This window comes from Eschrichtius robustus, chromosome 13, assembly GCF_028021215.1.
Source record: "Eschrichtius robustus isolate mEscRob2 chromosome 13, mEscRob2.pri, whole genome shotgun sequence".
Taxonomy (NCBI): Eukaryota; Metazoa; Chordata; class Mammalia; order Artiodactyla; family Eschrichtiidae; genus Eschrichtius; species Eschrichtius robustus.
Genome location: NC_090836.1, coordinates 58142645 through 58151917, shown reverse-complemented (window position 1 = coordinate 58151917; position 9273 = coordinate 58142645). Strand labels below are relative to the sequence as shown.

Here is a 9273-nt window from a genome sequence, read left to right as displayed (position 1 = left end):
AACATTCATTAAAATCTCCATGTTTATTTTAAGAACTGACCTTAATCTAGTAGAAAACAAAGCAATATTCTCCACAGGAGAATTAACTGAAAGTAATACCTTAAGCTACAATCCATAAGTTTTTTGTGAACTCCAAACTGTAGTTAACTGCTTAAGAATATTCTAGGTAAATGGCTAAACTATGATCACTAGCCACTGTAACTTACTCCAAATCTTGCTTATAAAAATTGACAAAATAAACACTTATAAATTTATACTGGAATATCCTTTCCAAAACCTATGTCCATTAACCAAAAGAAGCACATTCAATTCAAAGTACTGCTTCAAAAGCAATACCATTCAGGTGCTGCATCACTCATTCATAACTTTACCGGCTGAAAGGAATGTGATGGCATAGCACTAACAAGTGCTATGGTTTAAAATTAAATTCAGTTTTGTTTTCATATCCACTATAATTATTATTAAGAAGAAATGAAAAGATCTCTGGGACTCTTTTTTTTTTTTTTTGGTGTCTATGTAGAGATTTATCTCTTTGGATTGTTTTTAAACATTTAAAAAAATTTTTTTCAAATAACATCAGCCCATTAAAAAAAAAAGGGATATGAAGAATAAAACATAGCTTGCATTTTCACCTTCACTGCCATATATTCATGTATCAGATAGAGAAAGACTTTGCAAAAATTGATCAAATCAAAAAGTTATTCCCTTCTGATAACTTATAATAGACTAACAGCAAACAATTCTAGTACACTCACATTGTCTGCAACAAGTCATGTAATGAAATCAGCCAAGTAGGGAGAAGAATGATATAGTATGAGCAATTAAAGGGTTCCACTGATAAAAAAAAAAAAAAAAAAAAATGAAAAGGTAAATGAAGGATTTAATTAGTACAAAATTTCCAGCTTTCATTTCAAGTTCAAGCACGGTTAAGATTTTTATGATTCCATTTTTAAATTGTTCAGAGAAAATTGTATCCTCATGGACATTTACTTACCTTTTAAGCTTACTATTAACTAATTCCCTTGTAATATATTTATGTCCATACTCCTTCGCATTACAGCATTGTAATATAAAAAAATCTAAGAAATAACAAAAACTAACAGTATCTATACACAAAGAAAACGGATTTTGATACAACTCCCAAATGTTAAAAAGGCAACTGCATTTTCAACAAGATAGAACACTTAAAAAATCATTTCTGAGAGCAAACAGTTCTGATAAACACCAATGATTCCATGCACAAATACTCTAACCACAAAATGTTTTAAAATAAAGCTGGCAATAATATGGATAATTTAAAACAGCTAATTCTGCAGGAACTGGTATGATGGTGGACAACATGAAAGTAAAGAACTGCAGTTCTCTGAAGGGCTTCTAAGGTTGCACTTACATAATATTTAGGGTGCCTAAATAAGCAACGTCCTAAAATTTGGCTATACGTTAAAAAAAAAAAAAAAAAGAAAGAAAGTGTATTGTCAGAAGAGCTCTCAAAGATAATCAGATTTTTAAAACATTAAAAACAAATTAACTTGCTTAAGGATTTTAACTCAAATTCCTGAAGTAATGATTCAAATGAACTTTCTATAAAAATGTCTAATCAAATTGACACTCTGCCTATGCTAATTTTACAATTAAGAACACATGCTAGCCAGGTGCTTTTAATGTGGGCTTATATGCAAGGCAGGTTTGAAAAAAATCTTTGATTAGGTAACTTCAGCATGAATTAATAGGTTGCATGAATACACAGAACTCCTTAAACTGTGGAGATAGGTACACCTATAATCTCCTATTACACATATAGGAGAATACAACCCAATGTTAATAAACATCACAACCTTCAGAAATCTATTTCCTGTAACTGGAAAATAAAACTAAGGCTTTCTTTACTCACATTTGTCTGCTGCACGGCTGCCTATATTTACGTTGCCCATGGCTTCAAAAATAAACCATAAGCACTATCAATATAAAATAGCAAATAACTGCCGCATCAAATCAGAACTGTCAAAATATTTCTTCAATGCTAGCAGTTTACAATTAAGTGTTTCAGTACATCTGTGTTGTAATTAAGCTTCATTACTGTAGCAAATCACGTGTGGGTTTTTACTAAAATGTTAAAACCACAAAATCTTTGTTGACCCCTAACACAATGACTGGATTGTTATGTTGTGAAATTTCAGTTTTTACAAGTTTACATACCATTCAGCAAAGTCACAAGCTTAACTAGGTAAAAACAGCTAGAAAAGCAGAATATAGAAATATTAAATACCCATGTAATCACCTATTCTAATATCAAAATCAAGGGCAAGAGACACTTAATTAGTATGTTTAATTCACTGAACGCAAGATTAGATTGATGCATATCCAAAAATGCTATTGCAATGTTTTTTTAAAGGACAGTATAAATGTCATAGTAACATTATCTTTAGATATTGCTGAACACAAGACTTTCCCTGAGGTGTAAACATCAAATAACTTGAACAGCTTTACACATCAGCCCCATTAAACAGTTTATTACAACACTACATCTATTGTAATCAAAGTGGTGCTGTTTACAGACATTATCATATGAACATTTTTAACAAGAACAAACTACTATAAAACAAGCATTTACTTGACGTTTTTCTCCAATTGCTTGCACATTATAATGGCTAAATGTATATAACCAGTAATAAAGTTGCAAAAGCTATAACTTTTTAAATCACACAGGTTTCCTTCAAATAAAACAGGTAAGCAACATAAAAAATAAAAGTAGAGCTACTGGTTACCATTTATGCAGATTTGCTTTATTCAGATCTATTCCTGTTCATTTTATCCATGAATCCTTACAGGTTCAGTTCAATCACAAGAAGCAAACTGCTGGACAAGCGTCATTTTTCCCCCATGAAGACTGTTTTGTCTTGGAAGGTGTTCCTCTTCCTTCAGCTGTAATGTGTCAAAATTTATGATGTAGATTTTGCTATTCCCCATAATACACAGAAAAATGCTGGCTTAACTATACATACACAAGTCGTGCATCTACACTGTTATGTATTCTAACACAAAATAAGAATTAACTGAAACAGTAGCTGCCTTTGCGATGGAGAAACGCTCCCAAATTTATGTGATGATTAAAACTGAGACATTCTGATTTCATTCTTCTTAAATAGTATTGCCTTATAAATTTAATGACTGAAACAGAAATGAAAATGTAGCAGCTACTGTTTCTGTGAAGATGGAAACATTTATAAGTCATTTTCTAAAGTATGCGTACTACAAAAATAAATGGAAAAACGCTTGGATGATTTTAATGTAAATATTTTCATTCATCCACATAAATTCTATGTAACTCATAAACAATTAAATGAGAACTGAATATAAATGCAATAAATTATTTTACAAATTAGTTGTATTTATTTGACATACAGGAACTTCTGCAAATGTTATAAATCAAACGGTCCTCCATGTTACAAAATTTATAAATATAAGCTCAGTATGCACATTTAAATAAATATAATGACATCCACGTACAAATCTTTAGACATATACAACTTTATAACATTACCGTCCCTCTATTCCACCTACACTGAAATATCTAATGTAAGTATATAAACTAAGCCAAAACAAGCTAAATGGGAACCTACGATGATAAATTTCATTGAAAACTCACATAAAGAAAAAAAACCCCAATAAATGAGATAACCTAAAATTTCAGGAATACATAAATATGCAAACTTCAGGTAGAGGTTCACAAAAGAAACATTCAATTAACGTGGATATAAGTGATCACTTGAAACACCAGATATTTAAAATATAAATTCCAAGAGAGTGTTTCAATAATATGATGTAAGAGGCAAAAGGGCACAATGTTTAGTGATAGTCTTCCATAAAAGTAACTGAAAAATACTTTTTGCTCTACAATTAAGAGTAATTAATATTGTCACAACTATAAATTTTCTTCTATGTCCTTTCCTCCTCAATTAGGGTATAAGCATCTTAAGAGCAACAGTACACATATGCATTCACAATGCCTAGCAGAAAAAATTAAATTTTACAACTACAAAAGGAAAAAGCAGATGTTATAATCCTGGACTTTTAAATAGTTTTTAATTTGCCCATATTTTTCAAATAGATACTTAAGCCATTTCTAATGTTACCTTTCATTGTATTCTATCTTATGCTGATAAAACTTTTGGTGGAATTATTTCATGGAAAAAAATCTAGAAAGGTAGTTTTCACACATTTTATCTTTACTACTTTGCAATATACTTTAAAAAACTGGCATTGAAGTATTAAAGAGAGACAAGGCATATGTTCTAATCTGAAAAAATAGATTAATGGGAAATTCATAAATCTTATTGCAAAAGGATGTTATCTCCCTAATTATTTTGTCATGCTGGAAGGGATTTAAATAAGAGGGAAAAGTTAAGTCACAGTGAGCAAAACAAAAATACCCAACCCTTCCAAAAAAACATAGCATACACTGCAATTTTATATCACTCCAATGGAGAATTTTTACTACATTTTAGGTAAAGAATCCTGCTTGTGAAATTACAACACATATCTTTAGGATGAATGCACTTATCTTTTGCCTTATAGATAGATCTTTACTATTAATAAGTCTCTAATTTTCACCATACAGACAAAATCTGGGGGATAATCTGACAGTTTTTATTTCTATTTCTAAACACTTTACATTTATCCATTTGGAAATACAAAATTTTACAATCTTAAAAAAAAAAAAGAAAAAGAAAAAGCAAATTTGAAGGCAATACAACCCATTTCCAATAACCCAATTCCATATTATAGTCTCAAGTTTCTAAGTAGAAATCTACATGAACAAAGATATCAAAAAGAAGCTTAAAGTGACAAATACATTCAACGGTCATGTTTTCAGAATACCATGTGGTCAAATCTATACTGTCAAAGCCACACAATTTCTTGCTTTAGCTATCAGTTATAGAAGGAAGATCTATGTAAGCAGTTGTTAAAAAAACTAAGACAGACAATCTATGGCTCTTTAATGAAGTATATAAAGCGAGCACTAAGTTAAAATTTCAATACAGAGAAGCACCTGCATTTTGAGATAATGCAAGATCCAGTCAATACTAACAACTCAAATTACAAGTGTTTCTGTTAGAAAACTTATCCAAGCAAATTTATTGGTATCAGTTAATTCACCTTTCAAGTAAAAGATTCAAATATATATTAGATATGGATCTTTTACAGGTTTTCACATTAATACACTGAATTAGAAGGATTCTAATATAATTTTAGAGATATACTTTTATTAACGCAGTATAATAAAATTCACTTTTTTCTTAATGAGAGGAAAGGAGATGAAGTGGGCAAAAGAACTAGAAGTATCTAAATACAAGTGAACTCTTCAAAATCAAAATCCCTTCTTGCATTGACTAGAACATACTACACAAAATCCTGTTTGTTGTAGATGTTTACAAAAAAACTCCCTTACTACCAAAACATTTCGTACTTTCATCTTTGCACCTCTGGAGATAGTACTTACCTCATTTTAACTAACGCATTTCATTACACTATAAAACATATACAGGATTGTTGCTCTAGGCAGTTCACTAAATAGTAGAAATAAACTTCACAGTTAAAGAATACCCAGCTTTGCCCCCAAAATTTGACAAAATGGACATTTCAAAATAAGCTGCTGTGTGATTTAGATTTCACTGTGAGAGTTAAAACATGCTACCACCAAGGCAAATTAGTAAATTTGGACAGCATATGTGACACCCTTACTCCTTTTTTGGTTATTAGATTTCCTTTAAACAATGCTAACTATTCATTCATATCATTATTTATTCAAACAATCTAATTTACAAGCTAAAACAATGGTAATAAATTTCACACTGAGATGAAGGTGAGAGATCAAGGTGACTCACATTGGCACTGATTTTTTTTTTTTAAACAGGGAACATTAATCATTTGTAAACAAAACCGTATTCTTAAACCACAGTGAGCAAAACACACACTATACATCCATTCTAGGATCACTTCTTACCCTCTTCTCACTTTAATTAACACAACTGTGTAGTCAGGCAGGTTTTGCAAATAACACTAAAAGCAAGGAAAATTAGAGCGAAAAAAGTGAGAGCTGGCATATCCAGATGAAGCAGTTAGGATATATAGGGAAACCATAAACACAGGGCTGGACAGTATTAGTCAGATCTCAGATGACTTAAGAGTTGCAGAAATAATTTTTAAATCTCATTACCACCAGTATCATTCATCAGATAATTAGAAGAATTTAATTTTCACATAAGACTCAAAGTAACACTAACTCTTGAGGAGATAAAAACATCTTAACACTTATGCAAGAACTTTTGATTCTTTTGGCTTTTTTTCCCCCCAAAATTAATGCAAAGCTATAAACTGAATAAGGAATGCAAAACACCCTAAATTCTGTGCAATGACAACAAAATCTAAGATCATGGTATTTGTGATAGGAGAAAAGTAATCATACAGCAAAGGAAAGTATAGTTACTTAACCTATATACCCCGTACATGATGCTTAAAATCTATCAAAGGAATGGATAATGATTTGAGAATGTGTAAAACATCATATGTCAGAGAGAGAAAAAGCATGAATAAAGAGTATTTAAAAAAATAATTTCATTTCATTACTCTTCAGTATACAAAGAAAAGTGGAACTGTTAACAGAAATCTGCTGAGTAGGGTTGTTCCCAGCAAATAATAAGAGGAACACAAAAGAAAACAACTATGAAAACAAAATTATTTCTGTAAAAAGCATATAATCTTAAAACACTGAACTACTTTTGTTTTGCTCAGAGTGGTCTGAGAATAGAGGCAGAAATTACAGAATATGAAGCACAATATATTTACATGCTGAAATTTACAATACCGATATTCCCATTAAAATATTATATATTTGAACTTAGATATTAAATGCTTTTAGAAAAACTAATACATTTTTTAAATGAGAGAATGTAATTAACATTACCAACAGTTCAAACACACAAAAAAATTAAGATGGGACAGACATTAACAGCTTGCCAACATCATTTAAGTTTCCAGTTAAATTAAGAACTCGCCCTTTTAGCCATTCATCATCACTTTAATAATAGATTACATTATTGTTTTATTTGTATACAGACTTACTACTGACATTCACTTTAGCTTCCAAGTTACTCTTATTCCATTCAGTCCATTTAAGATTTACATGAAAGTTCAAAAGGACTCATATTTTAAAACTTCTAAAAAAGGTCAATAGACCTCATTATGATGGTGATTAAATGTGCAGATATTTTTTATTTGCTCAAAAAAGTTTTTCACTCAGATATATTTAATCCCAGTCCCTACCCATTTATTCACGTCTATGTTCACAATAAATACTGTTTGGTATAGCAAAGGTACAATATTCCAGGATAACAGAATTTTTTGCACTGGAAATGCTTAAGTAAAATTTTGCTTGGATGAAGGCACATAACAATATTACAACTCAATTCTGATTAATGCACAAACAAAACATGGGAATTTTGGTATGGTACACATCAGTGATTAAGAAAAAATGTCAACAATAGTTTGCAAGTTAGGAATTCATAGTTAATGTCTGAATGTAATGAAACTCAAACCATGATATAGTTAGGTGTACCCATTACCGGAATGTAATGTTAATTCAAAGTATTTAAAATTAACAATGGACCTTTCAGAAGTTTACTTAACTAAGCTAAAACCGTTAAGAAGACTTGTTAATTAACTTTGGGTATAAACTGGTTCAGAATGCCCTTGATGGGCATATCCAATCTTGGAGATGACTGAAAATGTATGCAAGTTCCATTATCATGACTTCAGTAACTAGAAGCTTGCTGATAACTGACAAAGTCTAAATAAAAATATAACTTGAAGGACCTGTATCTTACTTTAAATGAAATGGCTGATATACGTTAAGCATTTCCCTAAGTTGGCCACAATTCACCTTAAGCACTGATGGACACAGACTTTTTTCATAAGATGGGATCAGATCTATTCAACTGGGGGGTGGGGTGGGCGGGAGTGGGAGAGGCGGAGGGCTACATCTTTAAAATTTAGTATTTAGTCTTACATGATACAACATTCAGTTCTTACATCCAAAAACAGTATCAATTTCAATAAGCTTAGTTTTAAAAATAAAAAGTTTTGCCTCATATTAAAATAATGTTTGAGAATTATTTATATTAAGTTCTATAATACAGTACATGGAGAACTATTTTAAAATTAAGGTTTTGATATATATTCAAGATGCATATTCAAAATGCAAGGAAAAGTATTAAAACTTGCCTTTTTACTTCAAAAAGCCCTTAAAACTGTAAATAATGTAATAGGTTATTTGTGTACCATAAAAACAAGACTTACATGCTTATTTTCTAAGTAATATTACTTAAAAAGGATCTTGTTTGCTAAAATATATCTACTTTAAAGAAACTGTTATTTTGTCACAGAATTACATACAAGCCTTTGATTTTGCCCATAACAATTTAAATACTAACAATTACCATAACTGAATTTTCAATATTTCCCAATTTTATTTATGGAAAATAATCATGTAAAGAGTAATTACCAATAAGGGGTTTGTTTTAGCCTAATTTATTTTGGATATGCCACCAACATATGAAGAAAAAAAAAATCTGTTTACAGAATAACCTTTGTGTCACATGCACAAGCCTTATAGTGCCCTCTCCCCACTTTTCACATGAATAAACGCTGTTCACAAATATAAAAATAAAATTACACGTGAAAATGAAGTATAAACAGACAACTCTTCCCGCTTTATGAAAAATGTACACAATAGTTTTAAAATACAGAAATAAAAGACAATGATTATGGTTTATGAATGAAACATCAAAGAAAATTATTTCAAGGTTATTCTAACCTGGGATGTATGATTTGATACAATTTAAAATTCTCTATATGGAATACCCTGAATCCATTTTAATTGAGTAACTTTCTTATCTTCTTTGCAAATTAAAGAATACTGTTTCTTTTCTTTTAAAAACAAAACCCAGATGGCAGGAAAAGTGTCTTTTCTAAAAAAAAAAAAAAAAAGTTTTTCTCAATGCTGAGAAACCACCCTCCTATATTCTTCCTGTATTATAAACTATTTCACTGTCAGATTTTCTTTAAAATTTTTAGGGATAAATAAAGTTAGTTCAGGAGAGAAACTTTATTTTTTAAAGTCCAAGCATATTATATATAGTATGAATTAACTCCCTATATTTTATATTTTAAATCACATGCAAACTATGTATGTGATTAAGAGAATTCCAATTTTTA

General features: G+C 30.2%; 1 protein-coding gene across 4 annotated transcripts in view; it reads right to left on the bottom strand.

Moving 5' to 3' along the window:
• Positions 1 to 2308: 2308 nt before the first annotated feature.
• CPSF6 (cleavage and polyadenylation specific factor 6) overlaps positions 2309 to 9273 on the bottom strand; it is a 29136-nt gene continuing 22171 nt past the window's right edge. For all 4 annotated transcript variants that reach the window (XM_068561146.1, XM_068561147.1, XM_068561148.1 and 1 more), the window contains one exon: positions 2309 to 2922. The gene's annotated coding sequence lies outside the window, so the exon portion shown is untranslated. The remainder of the gene's footprint in view (positions 2923 to 9273) is intronic.